An 18,648-nucleotide genomic window follows, 5' to 3' on the forward strand; every position below is an offset into this window, starting at 1 on the left:
GTGCTGGGAGAAGTGGACAGCAACATGCAGAAGATTGAAACTAGACCACTTTCTCACACCATTCACAAAAATAAACTCAAAATGGATAAAGGACCTGAATGTGAGACAGGAAACCATCAAAACCCTAGAGGAGAAAGCAGGAAAAGACCTCTCTGACCTCAGCCGTAGCAATTTCTTACTCGACACATCCCCAAAGGCAAGGGAATGAAAAGCAAAAATGAACTACTGGGACCTCATGAAGATAAAAAGCTTCTGCACAGCAAAGGAAACAACCAACAAAACTAAAAGGCAACCAAGGGAATGGGAAAAGATATTTGCAAATGACATATCGGACAAAGGGCTAGTATCCAAAATCCATAAAGAGCTCACCAAACTCCACACCCAAAAAACAAATAATCCAGTGGAGAATTGGGCAGAAAACATGAATAGACACTTCTCTAAAGAAGACATCTGGATGGCCCACAGGCCCTTGAAAAGATGCTCAATGTCGCTCCTCATCAGGGAAATACAAATCAAAACCACACTCAGGTATCACCTCACGCCAGTCAGAGTGGCCAAAATGAACAAATCAGGAAACTACAGATGCTGGAGAGGATGTGGAGAAACGGGAACCCTCTTGTATTGTTGGTGGGAATGCAAATTGGTGCAGCCATTCTGGAAAACAGTGTGGAGGTTCCTCAGAAAATTAAAAATAGACCTACCCTATGACCCAGCAATAGCACTGCTAGGAATTTACCCTAGGGATACAGGAGTACTGATGCATAGGGACACTTGTACCCCAATGTTCATAGCAGCACTCTCAACAATAGCCAAATTATGGAAAGAGCCTAAATGTCCATCAACTGATGAATGGATAAAGAAATTGTGGTTTATATACACAATGGAGTACTACGTGGCAATGAGAAAGAATGAAATATGGCCCTTTGTAGCAACGTGGATGGAACTGGAGAGTGTGATGCTAAGTGAAATAAGCCATACAGAGAAAGACAGATGCCATATGGTTTCACTTTTATGTGGATCCTGAGAAACTTAACAGAAACCCATGGGGGAGGGGAAGGAAAAAAAAAAGAGGTTAGAGTGGGAGAGAGCCAAAGAATAAGAGACTCTTAAAAACTGAGAACAAACTGAGGGTTAATGGGGGGTGGGAGGGAGGAGAGGGTGGGTGATGGGTATGGAGGAGGGCACCTTTTGGGATGAGCACTGGGTGTTGTATGGAAACCAATTTGATAATAAACTTCATATAGTGAAAAAAAATAAATTGTGAAATAAATGGGTTTTAACATTTTATTCCCATTCACTTTTAACCTCAGGTCAGACAACCTTTAGTAAAGCAGAAATGCTACACAACTGAAATTAAACATAAGTGAAAATTTTCTGTCAGTTGCAGGAGAGCAAGAGCAACATTAAACAGAGCAGTTTGAGTTTACAAGGATTTTGTGAAATCCTAAGAAAAATAAAAATTAGTCTTGAAAAATACCGTAAAAATAATAGACTTTTTATAGGCATCATTTATTATTTCTCCCTCATTCTTGAAAAATAGATAAAACACTCTCATCGTCCGTCTTTTCTTCACACACTGTAGAAGACATAATTTTCCAGAAGCGGTTTGTGTGCTTATTTTTGTTTTGAGTTGCAGACACTGGAAATTCTGTGGCTAAAATATCTTGATCCAACTGTTTCAAAGAGTGGACAATGCAAAACATGAGGATAAAGTCAAGCATTTAGGATTGCTGTCAGCGTCATGTGCTGGGTCCAGAGAAGCCATTACCTACGACGCCTCAATGGTGGACCAGGAAGGGGTGAAGTCTGGAATCTTGAAACTTCATTTTTCCCAGGAACGAAAAAAAGTTACCTACTACTTTTATGAGAAGGCATTTAAAGCACACTGGAATGAGTTTGTTTGAGCACATACAAGGCATTTAAAGCACACTGAATTTCACAATCTTCTCTTGTGAAAATTCTTAACTGCAGCTAGTTTGCATAAAATATTAGGAAAACGCCTGACACCTAGGCACAGATCTATGGATTGCACAGATCTGGGAACCTTAGTGTCTTTCCACTGGAAGTAAAATGCCTGTCCTAGTATTACGGTGAGAAAAATGCACTAAAGACATCCTTGAGTTACCAAGAAGGTGCGACTGAGACCACAGGACTGTAGCATAATGGACCTGCTTTGCAACAGGGCTTCAGCACTCTTGTTGGAAATATACTAATAAAATAAAAACATCCTGCACTGACTCTAAAATGAATAAAGATGTATTTAGAATGGAACACTCTTCCCGACTTCCTTTCCAACTTTCCTGGCTGTCTAAAAGAAAAATATTTTCATTCGTTGGTGGCATACAGCCATGATTAATTGCTCCTAACCAAGGAAATAGAACAGCAATCCTGTGGCTCTCAGACTCTGCAAAGTTTGTCTTGTTCACAGACTCAGAGGAAGCTCAGAAATGTCTCAGTGTAACCCGTGGTCCTGGCAGCAACGATTTGCCAACACAAATCTCAGTAGGAAATAGGGCTTTCTGTTCTGTTCCTTTCACTGCTCACAGAGCTTACTGATGAGACTAGAAGAAGCCTCCTGTATGGTCACCCCAGCGTGGCAATGAAAATAATGTTTCCACTTCCCAATTCTGTTTGTATGAAAATGGAAAACAAGGTAACTGATGCTACCAATTCCCACCTTGACGTACCCCACCTGTGTTCATTCCCTGTTTTCATGACCAGAGCAAGGATGGTGGACAGTAACCAGGAATGGCATGAACATCAAGCATTATACTCAGAGCATTAGGAATTAGCCTCAACTAACTGAATTATGGCATGCTATACAACACAGAGCAACGTGGGGCCCAGCTTAGACAAATGAGTGAGTCTTTTCCATCTGTAATTGGTCTGTCAAAACAGGTTTTTAGCAATAAAGAACCACAGTCTTGGGACAGATGGAATTCACACATTCTACTCATAATATAACATACATAATGGGGTTCAGATGCCAAACTCTCCTGTCACATTCTGTCAGCTGCCAATGCAGGTGGTGTTTACCCCAAATCCATTTTCCCCCAGGATCACCATAATTGGTACTTAGGAAAAAAAAACCCAACTTCCTACTTGGCTCGGATTAACACTTCCAATGTGAAAGTCTGTTTTGTGCAGAATTTATGTTTCTTCCCAGTATAGCCCTGGCATTTTGGATGAAGCAAAGAGTTCCCATGCGAAGAGCAAGCCCTTCCCTAATGCCAGCCCTGAGTCATTTTTAACCTCTGATGTGGTCCACAGAGACCCAGGTGTGATTTGAGAATTTGCATGCATGTCTCCTCTGTGAAGCCAACAACCTCTCATTGTTGGCTATGGCCCTGCTCATGTCTTTGCCCCCCCGTGCTGGGTGACACTTCCTTCACGAATTCATGGAGTTTCTCATCCAATCATTACATACCCATATGACAGGCAGTGAAATTAAGTTTTCTTGTTAGTGAAAATGACATAATTGGGACTTGTTTAGTGTTCTATTTTTACTGAAAGGGGACACAACTCCTAAAATAGAATCGTTAAAATCTGTCTTCTAAAAGTAAATAAAAAGCTTTCTTAAAGCTTTCTATAAGAATCTCAATCCTCCCACCATTTATTCATATTAACTTAACTCTTGTTTCTTGTTCAAGGAGTCCAAGTGGGACTTTCATGTGTTTTAACTGTACAAACCCTTGTTGGGGTATTTCTCAAATAAGCACTTGTGTCGACTGGAGTTAGGAGTGAAGAGAGATCAACACAGTATCTTGAGAAAGTTACGTGGAGTAAAGAATGTTCTGATTTGTCTGGCTGGGGATGCAGGCTATATTGATTTGAGGAGCAAAGCCTTTTCTCTGTATTTTCACCATCCCATGTCTTAAAGTAGGCTGGACTCCCCAAAAAGAATCTTGCGTTTTAATACAGACTTTCAAAACGTTTTCTCCCTTTTGGAAGTTTGGGCTGAATCTCTGGTTTCAGATCACCTGGATGTGAATCCTGCTTTTGCCTTTTTCTAGCCACAAGCCTATGGTCACGTTACTTAACCTCTCTAAGCCTACATCTCCCCATTTGTGAAATCTAGATGATTATAGTCTCTAACTCATAGAGTTGTATCAAGCATTAAATGAGAAATGAGATGAAATCATCCTCATCACAGTACCGGGCACAAGCACATTCTCAATAACTGTTTCTTGCTGTTGTACATCTCTAGACATAAAAAGTTGTGGATTTATCCTAATAGGGGCATGGAATAAGTTTGAGAAGCACGATCTTGGAGCCATCAGCATCCAAAGAAAAACAAATGACCCATGAGGTATAAGAATCAAATAAAAATAGATCTTGGAGCAACCTAATAATGGGGTAATTTATAATAAGCTTTTTCGTGGCCTCTCAGAGTGAATGTAAATTAAAATTTCCCTCCTCTTTTTAGACAATGAGCACTAAGTTCATAATCTCTATTTTGTATGGCTCCTCCATTTAAGTCTGATCTGATAGATCAACATTGATTATCTTAAGAATAATTAGGTAATCAAATCTATTTTTAATTTTTTTCCCATAATACCCTTATGGGAAACATCAAAATCTAGCATTCAAATCTGCTTCCTAGGATCTGACTGATTAGAGCAAGAAAAAAATCTTAGGTTCCCTCTTGACTAGTGGTGGAATTGCTAAGTCCCCTTAATCAATCAATCAGTATATATGACTTTTTAAATACACATATACATCAAAAATTTATGATGTGAACTTTAATCCCAGAGTCAATTCTGCGGTAGAGATAGTTCATATTCCAGTAAGATGTGAATTAAAACCACAGAAGTGAAGTTCTATGCAATGACAAGGGAGAACAAAAATTTAAAAAGTAACAAACAGGGGCGCCTGGGTGGCGCAGTCGGTTAAGCGTCCGACTTCAGCCAGGTCACGATCTCGCGGTCCGTGAGTTCGAGCCCCGCGTCAGGCTCTGGGCTGATGGCTCAGAGCCTGGAGCCTGTTTCCGATTCTGTGTCTCTCTCTCTCTCTGCCCCTCCCCCGTTCATGCTCTGTCTCTCTCTGTCCCAAAAATAAATAAACGTTGAAAAAAAAATTAAAAAAAAAAGAAAAAAATAAAAAGTAACAAACAACAGTAACAATAAAACCCAACAAGCTGAATCCCACCAGAGCTATGTAAAAATAGGTTCAGTGGTTTCATTTACTCAACGTTCTTTTCTTGAATGCCAACTATGTGCCAGGCATTTTCCTACAGCTTCAGAATAAAAATGAAAAGGATTTATTCACAAACATCTGTGTAAGAGATTACCCAAGTAATCTGCCCAAGGTTATACCTGATGAGCAATGCCAGAACTTGAACATGTACTTTTCTATCCCTAAAGTCCACTGTTTTCCCCACCATACCAAGTTGTAGGCCCTGCTGGTGTCATGATTCTTCTCAGATCCTTTCCCCTAACTCTGCACACTCATCTACCTTCTGCTTGTTATACTACTAAATGCTGCACCTCTGACCTTGAAAGCATTGCTCTTGGACACTGGAGTCTCACAGCCTGAACAGAGTCAGAAAGGACTTGGAGTCCCCATGCCTCGCTCCCTCACCCCCACCCCCTCATCATCCCACTGTGGGACATAGTCAATGCCTGACTGGTGTGGGGATTTAAAAGCCCAGGTCCTTTGCCACAAGGCAAGGCAAACTCTGAAGTTGAACTTAGGCTCCAGAGCTTTCCCCACAGGACCTCACTAAGACCTCACTTAACACTGTATCTTTGCTTGGCTTCTTCTTCTTTTCTTCCATGCTACCTTTACTTTCTTACTGGCTTTACCCAGGGCACACTTCCACACGAATTTTCTTTCAGGATCTGCTTCTACAGATATATAGATATTTCACTGTAACTTCATCTAGAATTTAACCACAGGATAATGGGGGCATGGTATTAATTTTTTAGATCATGTTATGAGTATGGAATTAAAATTAGTCATTTGAGCTAAGTGTTTAATCAGTTAAATGTGTGTGTACCTTATTTAGTGACCTTGGCTGGGTCATTTCATCTGTTTGGATATCAACTTTGCCCTTTGAAATATAAGCGTTATTTGTCCAGGAGGCATGTGCATATTGAACATAGTATGCACCGGGCCATTTTAGGACACAAAACAATCACGGACTATTTAAACAACAGGCTATATAAACAATATCCACATTTTGACATTTTATCAATCTCAGTAACCAGAGAAAGTGATTTAATGCTTTAAGTTACTTTTCTCCATAGAACAGATTTCCAGTAACAACTGTCAAGTCTTCTAGAACACTGAACGTATTAGAACTGTGATTACAAATCCACATGTTACATGTTTTAAAAAAAATTCTATTTCAGCTTTTTGACTCAATGTATAGCATTGGCCACTGTCAGCTTTATTTAACATGCTATTAAAATATATCAAATTAAGCAGTATAATTCAGAATTCTACCATTTTAATGTACATGTGCTTTGAAATGAGATATAGCATGAACTCATATACTAGACAAAATGAAGAAGCATTAAAATTCTAGATGGCATTAATTCCATGTAGTCTATGAATAGTATTTTTCTTCAAACCCCAAAACAGAGAAATTAAATCTATGCAAATATATGTAAGAAATGGAGAAATTAAATCTAATTTATGCTAATAATAGAGTCCATGAGAGTAGATAAAAGGAATCAAATGCAGGCACCAAAGGTGGATTGTCTTACTCTCATATTCATCTCAGAAAAGAAATGTAAATAAACAAATTCATAGGGTTTTAAAATGATTCCATAGCAAGGTGGATTAGGTGACGAAATCATTTTACTCAGCACAGCAGTAAAATCATAAACTCTCAAAGTGCAAATGGTAAATCCCTCACTGGATCTTGCCTGGGGGCCTTTGGACATCAGTATAGGTTATCCTGTTTCATATGTGCTTTCCAATACATTAGTGAGTATCTCATCACCGTGATCAATAAAGCTTTGTGGACTTACCCTGAAGATCAAAAACTGAAAATACAGAGTTAAGTCTATAAAAAAAATAGAAAGTTACAGTATACAGTTGAACAGTACTCAACCTTTTGTTTATCACATTTCTCGTGGCCCATGTAAAGGATGGCCTAATAACCCTTATGTGCAATTCCTAGCACACTAACTGTATTTCTCAACACTCTTTCCATTCATGAAAATATCTGAAGACAAATATGAACAAGAGTTTTAATTGTAGACATAGCCATCTATTTTACTTTTTAAATAAAAGGAAAAAATGGCATATATATATATAAAGCCAGCTTATACAGTCTAGAAATAGAGACAACATATAGAATGCCATCAAGAACATCTTCAATTTTCAAATACCAATAAAATAATACTATCTGGTTTTCCAAACTTTAGGGCCACTCTACTGATAAGGAACACTACTCAAGATGGATTATTAACTGAATGAAAAAGCAAACAGCAAAACCATACTTACTTTATTGTTATAGTTATGTAATTTACATAAATTTGATTTATGTAAATCAAATGCACAATTATATCCATACAAAATTTATTCTTAATAAGGTTATATGGTGGTGCAGGTAGCAGAGAGGATTGAAAAGGCAAGAGAGAATTGTTTTGACTGTAATGTTTGAAACGTTTGCAGTGAGAACATAGTCATAGAACTTTAGTATTTTAACTCTGATCAATAACAAATCATTTCAAAAACACTTCAACACTTTTCTATGTTCATATGTGTCTATTCGAGGCTCCCTGTAGAAAATAAGTCTTTTAGAACAGAAGGCTCCCAACTGTCTGGGAAAGGACTCCTTGGGAAAGTGTGTGTTTTTTAAGTGCTGCGCTGAAGCTTCACCACTTAGTGTCTAGCCTGGAACTTGGACTCAACCTCTAGGAGAGTCAGTGGGGCAAATGCAGATTGGCAAGGAGGTGGCATTGCTTAGGAAGTAATTAATCAAAAAGACTGGAGCCAAGGTATCGACCCGAAGTGAGGACTAGAGGAACCACTTGCTACAGAAAAGAAGGACTGCATAAAGCTCTGTCCCTGCTGTCAGCCCTGGTAGACTCTCGGCAGAGGTGTCTAGAAATGGCATCCCCTGACTTTGGCCTCAGTATTCTAAAAGCAATGAAGGCCATGAGTTAAGGGGGTGTGGTCTTAGGTCAGTAGAGGGAAGAGTTCCAGGTTGAGACTGAGGGCACCCCTGAGTCCAGAATGGAAGTTGCTCTAAGAGTTCCACCATGTTGGCAATAGGAAGCTCCAGAATAACTATCAGAGGCTCCCTCTGACTCCAGCCTCTTGGGAATCTGACAGTGGTGAGGGTCTGGGTGTATGGGGGCACAACCTCAGTTCGGTGGAGGGAGGAATCACTGGGCCTGAAGGGATTCCAGGTGCAGACACTGAATGAGGTTAATTACCCAGAATATAAGGAGCCCCACAGAACCTTACTCCTGCTGTCCTCCTGGGGAGGACTCTGGCACCATAGGGGAGTGAGCAGAGGAGGGGACCAGGAGAAGGAGTGGAAGGCAAGTCCCCTAATTTCCACTTTCAATATGGCTGGTGAAGGCCAATACTTAAAGGCATGGCCTCTATCAACAGAAGAAGTCCAAAGACTGGTCAAGTGTCAATCCGAGGACACTGAATGAGGAAACCAACACCACCAGAATAGGGGGGCCCCACTGAGTAAAGCTCTGTCCCTTTTGTCATCCCAGGAAACTCCTTGAGTAACTGTCAGCCTGAGGCACCCAATGACTGGGGCCTCAGGAATCTGAGGGTGTGAGAGCCTTTGTCTGAGGGGTATGGCCACAAGTCAACAGAGGGACGACTGAGTAAGGACTGAGGGGATCCTTCTGCCAGCATAGAGGGGCCACTTAGAGGTCTACTGTCAGCCGTGGGTGGGTCGAGGCTGAGTTGGGAGTAGGGAGAGGGCGGGCCTGGAAGTCCTTTCCCTTTGCTTTTCCTCAGGAGTCTGAGTGCAGCCTTCAATCAAGAGAGGAGTTGTCCTAGCCTCTACCACATTTAAGGTAAGATGCTGAGTGAAGACTGAACGAACATCCACTCCACACTGGAAAGGACTGTACAGACCCTGAACCCTATTGGCACCCCGGGAGGTGTTGGGCAGGAGTAGCTGTAATTGACATCCAATGACTCTGCTTTCAGAATCTAAGGGTGGTAAGTACTTTGTTCTGAGGGAGGTCTCAGCAGAGGCAGAAATGGCAAGCCTGCCAACTCTCGCCATAAGGCTCTGAGTGGAGACTGATGCAACTACCCACCTCACAACAGAGGGATCCCCTAGATAAGAGCCCAGTCCCCACCATGAGCTCTGGGAGGCCCTAGAATAGCTGTAAGACTGAGTTGCCCCCCCGACTTCTACTTTGAATTTTCAGGGAGGGGAGGTCTGTTCTGAGGAAGGCAGCCTCAGGTGAGCAGAGGGAGGAGTCCCAGACCCTGCCAGGAGTCAAGGTAAAATGCTGAATAAGGAATAAGGAGGTCTTTCCACCAGGATAGAGAAGGCCCCTCAGAACTGATATCTGCCCTGGGAAGAGGATGGGGTGGCCAGGAGTGACTTCCCCTGACTTTTGCCTAGAGAGTGTGAGGGTGGTGAGGACATTGTTTGAGAGGTGCGGCCTCAAGTAAACATAAAAGGGAATCCTAGACCCCCTGCTAGGAATCTAAGTAAGATACTGAGTAAGGACTAGGAGGAATCAGACACTCCAGAATAGCACAGGCCCTACCGAGCCCTGTTTATGTTGTCACACTGGGTAGGCCCTGCAACAGTTGTTGGACTTTGGTGTTTTCTGACTTTGGCTTTAGGAGTCTGAGGGCTGTTGTCTCGGATTAGCAGACTAAGTATCTTAGTCTCTGTCAAGGTCAAATTTATGACCTTGAGGTAGAAGGTACCACACATGCCAGAACAACAGAGCCCCTGAGGCACCTGGGTGGCTCAGTCGGTTAAGAATCCAACTGTCGATTTCAGCTAAGGTCATGATCTCGCAGTTCATGAGTTCTAGCCCTGCAGTGGACTCTTGACTGCCAGTGCAGAGCCTGTTTGGGATGCTCTCTGTACCTCCCTCTCTCTCTTTCTCAAAATAAATAAAACATTAAAAAAAAGAACAATAGAGCCCCAACAGACAGCTGGCTTCCTCGAGCAATTCTGGGAGGCCCAGGAAGGTGTAGCTTAATGAGGCACCCCCTTACTTCTTTTCCCGCATTATCTGTCATTCCTGTGACTTTGCTGGCTGAGAGGTTCTGAGAAGAGCTGTGAATCAGAAGCAGGCCCTTTCTTTTAACTCAAATGACTCAAGGAGACTAAGGTCTCCTTCTGAGGTGATAACCCTTGGGTCTACAGATAGAGTCCCAGATACTCCCTGGGGTCACACTGAGGATTTTAATGAAAGACAGAAGGGACTACTCACTCTAAAAGAGAAAAGATCCCACAGAGCCTAAGATCCACAGAGCCTAGTGGATCCTACCTGTCCTGTTGTCAGCTGTGGGAAACCTTGGCTGTGTCAGCTGGCTGCACCCTGAGGAGCTTTCTCACTCCCTCTTCCAGCTTCTTACATGACAGCACAGGAGATCTGTGAGGCTCTCGAGTACTGTCTGCAGGGAAGGTGGAGGCAATGTTCATCCCATTACTCCTAGGTTATGGTCCCCTATCATCCACCCTCCTGCCTGCTCCACCGACAAGAGTGAGGATGTCTCAGGATTAGGAAATTCCATGTTGCACACAGGAACAACACTATGCCCACAATGAGATCCAGGGCCTTGAGGCCACACAGGTCTCCAAGGATGTGGAGGGGACCTCTCCCTCACCCTGTCCTCTTATGCCTGGCAATATGGAGGAAGCTCTGGCTGCTAGAATACCCAGTACTCCCCAGAGTCCTCAGAGTGCCTACTCATCTTACATTGTCATCACACCCACCTCGCCAAGCAAATCAGATGAGAGCTCCACCAGCCAAGAAAAGGAAGATAGTTCAGCTTCTTCATCAAAGGCCCTGTCAGACACTGAGAACTTATCTGTAGACCCTCTAGATGAGAAGGTGACTTTGTTGGTGCAGTTCCTGCTGCATAAGTATCAAATGAAAGAGCCCATCAAAAAGGCACACATGACGATGTTGTCATCAAAGAGTGCAAGGACAACTTCCTTGAGATCCTCAGGAGAGCCTCTGAGCGCATGGAGCTGGTCTTTGGTGCTGATGTGAAGAAGGTGGACCCCACCAGCCACAGTTATGCCCTTGTCAACAAACTAGGACTTGCTTATGATTTGAGGCTCTGGGGTGAAGAGAGCATGCCCAAGACCAGCCTCCTGATAACCATCCTCAGTGTGATCTTCATGAAGGGCAATTGTGCCACTGAGGAGACCTGAGAAGTGCTGAATATGAGAGACCTATATTCTGGGAGGAAACACTCCATTTTTGGAGAGCCCAGGAAGTTCATCACCAAAGATTTGGTGCAAGAAAAGTACTTGGAGTACCACCAGGTACCCAACAGTGATCCTCCATGCTAAGAATTCCTTTGGGGCCACAGAGCCCACAGTGAAACCAGCAACATGAAATTGCTGGAGTTTTTAACTAAGATCCATGAGTCTGACCCCAGGTGCTTCCCATTCCATTATGAGGAGGCTTTGAGAGATGAAGCAGAGAGAGCCTGAACTGGAGCCACAAACAGGGCCAGCACTACTGCCACCGAGAGGGTTCATTCCAGTGCCATATCCAGCAGCGTCTCCCATCCCTAGTGAAGTCAGAAGCAGTTTCTTCACTTTGTCATTACAATTAACAATTAGTCTTCTAAGTAGTGGAGGGCTGGGGTGTGGCTATAGGAAACACAATGTATAACGTCTCTGTGTCCCTCTTCTATATGGCTAACATGGAGGTTTATCTTCTTCATGGTAGGGAGAGTTCATTTTCAAATGTTGTTCCCTTTAATGTAGCATTTTATCAGCTCCAGGATCTAAGTTTATGAATGACACTGGTCATACATTTATTGCCATTTATGAAATTTAAGAATACTAGTTTTGTTTGTTTGTAAAACAAATTTGTAAAACTGACCATCTTATTTTGTGATCTGGAAAAGATAAATGATATTCAAATAGGCATTTCTTTGGAACTATCAAAGAACTCAGCAGTAAAATAATTGGGGTCAAGATGGTCAATTCTTAGCTTTCCTTAACCCTTTTAATCTCCCATTCTGTAAAATTTAGTGACACATACATGCATTTACTTAGATTATTTAAGAATACATGAGAGAAGGGCATGGGTGTCTCAGTCAGGTGAGTGTCCAACTCTTGATTTTGGCTCAGGTCATGATCCCAGGGTCGTGGGATTAAGTCCTGCATTGGGCTCCATGCTGAGCATGGAGCCCGCTTAAGATTCTCTCACTCTCTCTCTCTTCTCTGCCCCTCTCCCAAACTCCCTCTCTCTCTCTCTCAAATTAAAAAAAATGTATGAGAAATAAATCTTAATAAATTACATTCCATGTGCACAGGCTTATTTTTTCCCCAAATATTAGTTCATCCATCTGCATTTTGGAAAGCACTGTGTTAGTAATGGGGATGCCAAGATAAACAAGACTCACTGCCTGCCCATATAATTTTAGATGCTAGGATCAACAATCATGTAAAGACAATGGTAGGTATCCTTTAATACCAAAAGAAAAAGTAAAAAGGAATGAAGAGTTGGGGGGGTCCATATGAAGGCAGTCAAGTAAAATGTCCCAAGACAAGACAGGCTGTGACCTTGAGAAACAGCAAGTCTTTCACTGAGAGATAATTGTAAATTAAGCTGTAATACATGAGCTGAGGCTATGAGAGTGGTGACCAGGGGTCAGATCCTCAGATGGTATGTCTCACAGTTGAGAGATTAAAGCCTAGGATGGAAAACTATTCTTAGCAGCTTCTTTGGGATTATGGGTTAACCAGATCCCACCTGGAACAAAAATGTAAGATACCCTGCATCCTTATCCAAGTGCAGTTGAACACAATGCACAAATTAGGTGTTTCATCAACACCATCTTCAAAGAGTTTGTGAGAAATAAGGGTGATACTTCCTTGAGGTGAGATACCCAAAAGCCACAGGGCTGGAACTCTGCCCTGAGCTTGCAGATCCAGAGCCTATACTATTCATTGAATAAGTTATGTTCAGTATAGTTTGGCAAGCTCTAAGCAAGACCTAGATTTTTGGAGGAGGTAAGTAAACGAAGATAGGGATGGGTTATTGGAAGGGCAACTGGGAAGGAGGGAAGGAGTTGGTCCTTGACACAAATTCTAGTAATTCTGAGTTGCATTCAGTTGAGAAATACTCTCCCAAGCCCAGATTAAATAATCTATCCTCTACTGGGTTAGATTTACCAAGGTTTTTTTGTTAAGCAACCATTTGGACTGGTTTGGTATGCCGTGTCCCACAGCACTGCATATTCTCTGACATCTCCTGGGTAAACAAATCCCAGAGAGGAAGGCACCAATGTCTGGGGTCAAAATAATCATAGTAATAACTGCCAATCATCAAAGACCCAAGGCATACCACTCACTGTACCAGGGGCTTTATATATAATACATACTTTCTAACAGTCACACATACAACACAAGGCTTATCAAGCCCATTTCACAGATGAAGAACGTAAGACTTAGAAAGTTTGTGAATGTGCATAAATTCATAGGCTTAGAATGTACAGAGTTGGAACTAGACCTCCTGTTTGGATTCTTCTAAAGCCCATGCTATTCTACTCCTCCCTAATGTTCTGTTAACTCATTTCTCTTATTACCCCATAACGCTTCTCCATTTAAAAAAAGGACCTTGTAGCCAAAGTATGAAAACCAGATAGATACAGAGAAGGAACGTGAAAATGAGAATCACACACCATTTGGGGGTTGTATGTGACATTCGTTGACCCAAAGTGCTGCTGCCTCACCCCAGGGTTCCTTGAGAGCTGCCTCTGCTCAGTAACTGGCACACGTGTACAGTCCCAACACTTGCCCACATTATGGTGCCCATCCCCTGAGTCTTTCCCAGTTGCCCTCCTGTCCAATTCTGGAAACTGACCTGCTGGCCGGCTCTTCAGTGTATCCTCCTCTGGACACTGTACCATGCTCCCAGTGGAACAGACTTTCCAGGATCACCTATCTGCCCCCTGACTCAGAGTATTCCAATTCCCTGTAGGTATCTCCTGGCTGACCTTCACCATGGGATCCCTCTGCTATACCCCCTTCTCTTTGAACAGTGAAATTTAGGTACATGGTCATTCCCTGACAGGCTTCTTCACCATACTCTCAAAGTGTTTTACAAGTAGGCTTGTGAGCTGAGTCTGAGTAGGCACAGAACATATTGATTCTTTGGATGTAAATCTGAAATAAGAGAAGTTTTTGGAACCACCTTGATATGTGCAGTAGGATTTTAATGGGGTGTCATATTTGGGACTAGCCACTGAAAAGATATACCAATGAATGAGCATACCTCTGTGGTCAAAAACCAAAGCCTCACCCTTAAGGGATACATGGGGCAAGACCATGGAAATCACTGTGTAAGCAAACATCTATAAATCCTGACTCTAATTCCTCTCACCCTGGAAGTCCTAGGAGGCAGGAGGAATTGAGAAGGCAAGGATTGGTTCCTTGGCCTAATATGCTGTACTGATTAAAAAAGAAAAAAAAATAATGCATTATTCTTCTGATTTCTGTAACTTGTGTAGTTTCCCCAGAAGGTAATCTTGGTTTTCACTGTGCCTACTAGCACTATGCAGGTGTTCAGGTGCATTCAGTCAGGTGGTGTATAGTAGAGACTCCCAAGTTAAGATACTGACCATGCAGCAAAAAGAAGGAGCTAATTCTCACCTGCCGAAATTATAGAGGTTTTTGCAAAGGGCAGTACAGAAATGTGCTGAGTGAACAAGGGTGAACCTTTCCTGTTGGGGGAGTTTACAGCATTCTTTTATTTATTTATTTATTCATTCATTCATTCTTAAGTTTATTTATTTATTCTGAGAGAGAGAGAGACAGTACAAGTTGGGGAGGGGCAGAGAGAGGGAGAGAGAGAGAGAATCCCAAGCAGGCTCCTCACTGTCAGTGCAGAGCCCAGTGCAGGGCTCGAACTCACAAACCGTGAGCCAAGAGTCTGACACTTAACTGACTGAGCAACCCAAGCGCCCCTACAAGGTTCCTTTAAAAATCAGATATGATCCTGTACTTGAAAGTACTCGTCATATAGTGGGAGCTTAAAAAAGGTGGTACATTGCAAGGCCAATACTGGGCTTCACAGAAACTACTGCAGGAAACGAAGAGGGTTGTTGTCCTAAAAAACTCAAGAGTTGCTCTTTATCGAGCACCTACTATGTAACAATTAAAGGGAGAGAATGCAAGCGCTTACCCACATCCTTTCTTGCCTTCTTTCCTGGGTTCACAGGAAGGCTACATTCCCAGGCTACTTGCAGTTAAGAAGGATCATGTGACTACTCTGGCCAGAAGCAGTATTTGTGGTTTCCTGGCCCACCCATTTGAGATCCAGGACACCACCTCCACTCCCTTTCTTCCATTCAGTGGCAAAGATGGAGGTGGAACTGCAAGACAAAGCCAGAAGCCGCCTAAGTCTCTGAGCCACCAGTTGGTGAAGATCCACTGCCAAATCACATCAAATTTTACTTGCACAAGAAATAAACCTGTGTTAAGTCATTCAGATTTTATGTTTTATGTTTTGCATCAGCTAGCAGTTATTTTACCCAGCTAATAAACAGGTAATATATATGTTGTTAAGCTTATTTAAAAATTTTAATGACAAAGGTAATAATAGTGCATATATTCTCATTGCAAACATTTCTAACAACATACATAAGTCTATCCCTTCCCTTTACCATGCTCCTCTACAACTCAAGCTTTCTCCTCAGAGCTAACTATAAGAAAAAAATACGGTGTATATTATTGTAAAGACAATTTTAAGCTTTTTAATGCATGCACGTGCTATAAAAACATACTGTGATATTTTAATATACTGGATAGTGATATACATACTGTTCTCCCACCTGCCTTTGTCACTTCATAAAATGAATGTAGCATCATTTCATGACAACACAGATAAATCCACCTCATTATTTTAACTACTCCCTAGGATTCTAAAGTATGTATGTTCCGTAACTAAACTATTTTCCTCCTGATGGACACATCAGTATTCCCATTAGTTTCTATGCTTAATAGAATGAATCAACATCTTTGGACATTAGTTCTTGGGCAAATGTGCATAAGAAAGATATAGCAAACAGAAATTGGGATAAAGTGAGGAGGGTATGAAAACTGTACATTTTTATAAATATTGCCAAAATATCATCCCACTTATCTGCCAATTAATATTTCACAATTAATATATGTAAATACCCTCTACTTTCATATTTTTTAAAAAATCCTTTAACTTTGTCAAACTTATGAAAAAATGTCTCATATTAATTTGTACTTCCCTATTTTCTAATTAAGTTAAGCAGAAGGTAAACTTAATCTCTTCCCCATATAAAGCTGAAATTCTGCAGCAATGCTCTGAGTCACAGGATTCCTCTGATCAAGCCTTTAGAACTCTGATGTCAACAAGATATTTTCCTTTTACCATTGAGGTACAAAGATTTGGTTAGAATAACCAGGTGCCAGAGATTTGGGCCAGACAGGACACTCCCAGATAGAGAGGGGCATGAGGAGGATGGCAGGGGAGGGCAATTTCAGAGTCCATGAAAACGTCCAAAGAACATAGAGGAGGCTAGCAGTTGGGGATCTTAAAGTTCAGCATCATGTGGAGAAGTGACCGTAAGGGGAGAAAGTGGTGGATCAGGGTGGGACATACAAGGAGACTTATGTAAATAGGCTTGGAAAATTTCTGACTCACTTCCACCAGCTGGAAATTGTCGAGTGATCTAAGTGGGCAGGTCTACAGATGAAAGAACCCAAAGCCTATCAGACATCCCACCCTACTTTAGAATCCTCTCTACATAATCAGTCACAACTGGTTCCTCTGTGTCATCTAATGATGTTACTGATGGATTCTAGTAGAGAAACATTTCCTGATGACTCTGGGGGTTCCAATGTACCCTTGTCAAAGTACCTGGGCTGGAAGCTATCTCTACGTCTCCTGGAGACAACTATTTCCTACCCTATATACGGCAGACGCCCTCCATTGAGGTTGAAGCTGTGTGAATGGGTGCGGTTAGTGAATGATGACACATAGTTGAGACAGGCTGGGAGTACCATGAGTAGTAGAAGAGGATATACAGTGGCAAGGAAGGAGAAATTGGAAGAGGAATGCCTTAGGGGTAATTAGCTCAGTGACTACAAGGGCTAGCTATGGACATGTCTTGAAAGACAATCCAGATGGTGTTCCTAACTCAGACTGCCTTCTCATGCTTCCTGAATTTTTGGCACACAAGAGGTTGGTATCCTGGGTCTGTGTTTGCTGGCCTGTGTCACCACCAGATATTGCCTGGCACAGCAGATTGGGCCAAGGAGCAAATACTTGCAGAGTATGTGATAAGGTGATGGAGATGCCACACTTCCTTGTTACACTGACAGGGGATGATGGAGATATGTGGGGTCCAATGAGTGAAGCATGATGTACCATCCTGTTGCCAGCATCCCCATGTGCGAGATGAGGGTGTTAGGGGCAGTGAAAGAAACATCAGTGATAGCATTCTCAGTGATAGTTTCCCATGGGAATTCACAAGTTAGGTAAGCAGTTCTAACACTTTGGGTTTCTTCCCTGGCAGCCAGAGGCTCTACCAGGGATTATTTTGAATCAGTGAATGTTACCTCTAATACTTTGATTGATTGATTCATTCATTCATTCATTCATCTAGCAAGTATTTATTGAACATATACTGAGGGAAAATACTAAGTAAAGAAAACAAAACGAAATAGCAAGGCACCTGACTCAGGCTATGAATACAAGGATGGTGAGGAGGGGACAGATTTGAATTGTAGGATGTTAAGGACTATATGAAAGGGTAGGGGAAAGTCTATAATGATTCTGAGTTCTAAAGATGGCCTGTTGTTAGCTGAGATTGAGGATAAGTTTTGAGGAGCAAGAGCTGGTGGCAATTTCAGTTAGAGGTAGAGATGAGGCAGGGTGTAGTGGATCCATCAGCATGTGTCACGTAGATGGTGAGCTTCTCCCAGCTGTCCAGGTGGAGATGTCCTGTGAGTCGTAGAAAACATGGAAATGGCTATCAGGAGAGGGTCCCTGCAGATGAGGTTCGGCTGGATCAAGAGAGGTCATGCAAGGCCATATAGGTGGAGGTAAAATCAAGTGTGGTGCATATGGTGGCCTATATTCTGTCTCCTCCCCAAAATTATTGGAAGCCAAAATTACACAAAACATAATAAATCCAGGGAAGAGTTTAAAAGGAGAAAGTCCTCACCCATAAATCTACTAATTAGAGAAAACTTTCTTATGTTTCCTTAAGCTCTTTTTTCTAAGCATTTATCTGTGCTTTTGACTTTGTATTACCTATGCCTGTGTATTTGTGGCTTATAATATATATGAAGTTATAATGATTTTTCAGTTGCCTATCTGCTATCTTGGTCCTTTGTAGGACTCTACTCTTAACAGCCTTTGTTCAAGGCTGAGCTTACATCCACAATACACAGACACTTACCTCCTCTAACTAATGTGTCTGTTCTGGGCAGCTGGTAGCTCAGTAGTAACTCAAGTTTCT

The 18,648-nt window shown here is 42.0% G+C and overlaps 1 long non-coding RNA gene and 1 pseudogene across 1 annotated transcript in view; one reads left to right on the top strand and one right to left on the bottom strand.

Annotated features, from left to right (window-relative positions):
- The window catches only part of LOC123383428, a 230,535-nt gene that overhangs the window by 72,397 nt on the left and 139,490 nt on the right, over positions 1-18,648 (bottom strand). The window contains exon 3 of the long non-coding RNA XR_006593145.1: positions 15,333-15,522. This is a non-coding gene — a long non-coding RNA (uncharacterized LOC123383428). The remainder of the gene's footprint in view (positions 1-15,332; positions 15,523-18,648) is intronic.
- Positions 10,672-11,697, top strand: LOC101100872 (annotated as a pseudogene).

The sequence above is a fragment of the Felis catus genome, chromosome X, assembly GCF_018350175.1.
Source record: "Felis catus isolate Fca126 chromosome X, F.catus_Fca126_mat1.0, whole genome shotgun sequence".
Classification (NCBI taxonomy): domain Eukaryota; kingdom Metazoa; phylum Chordata; class Mammalia; order Carnivora; family Felidae; genus Felis; species Felis catus.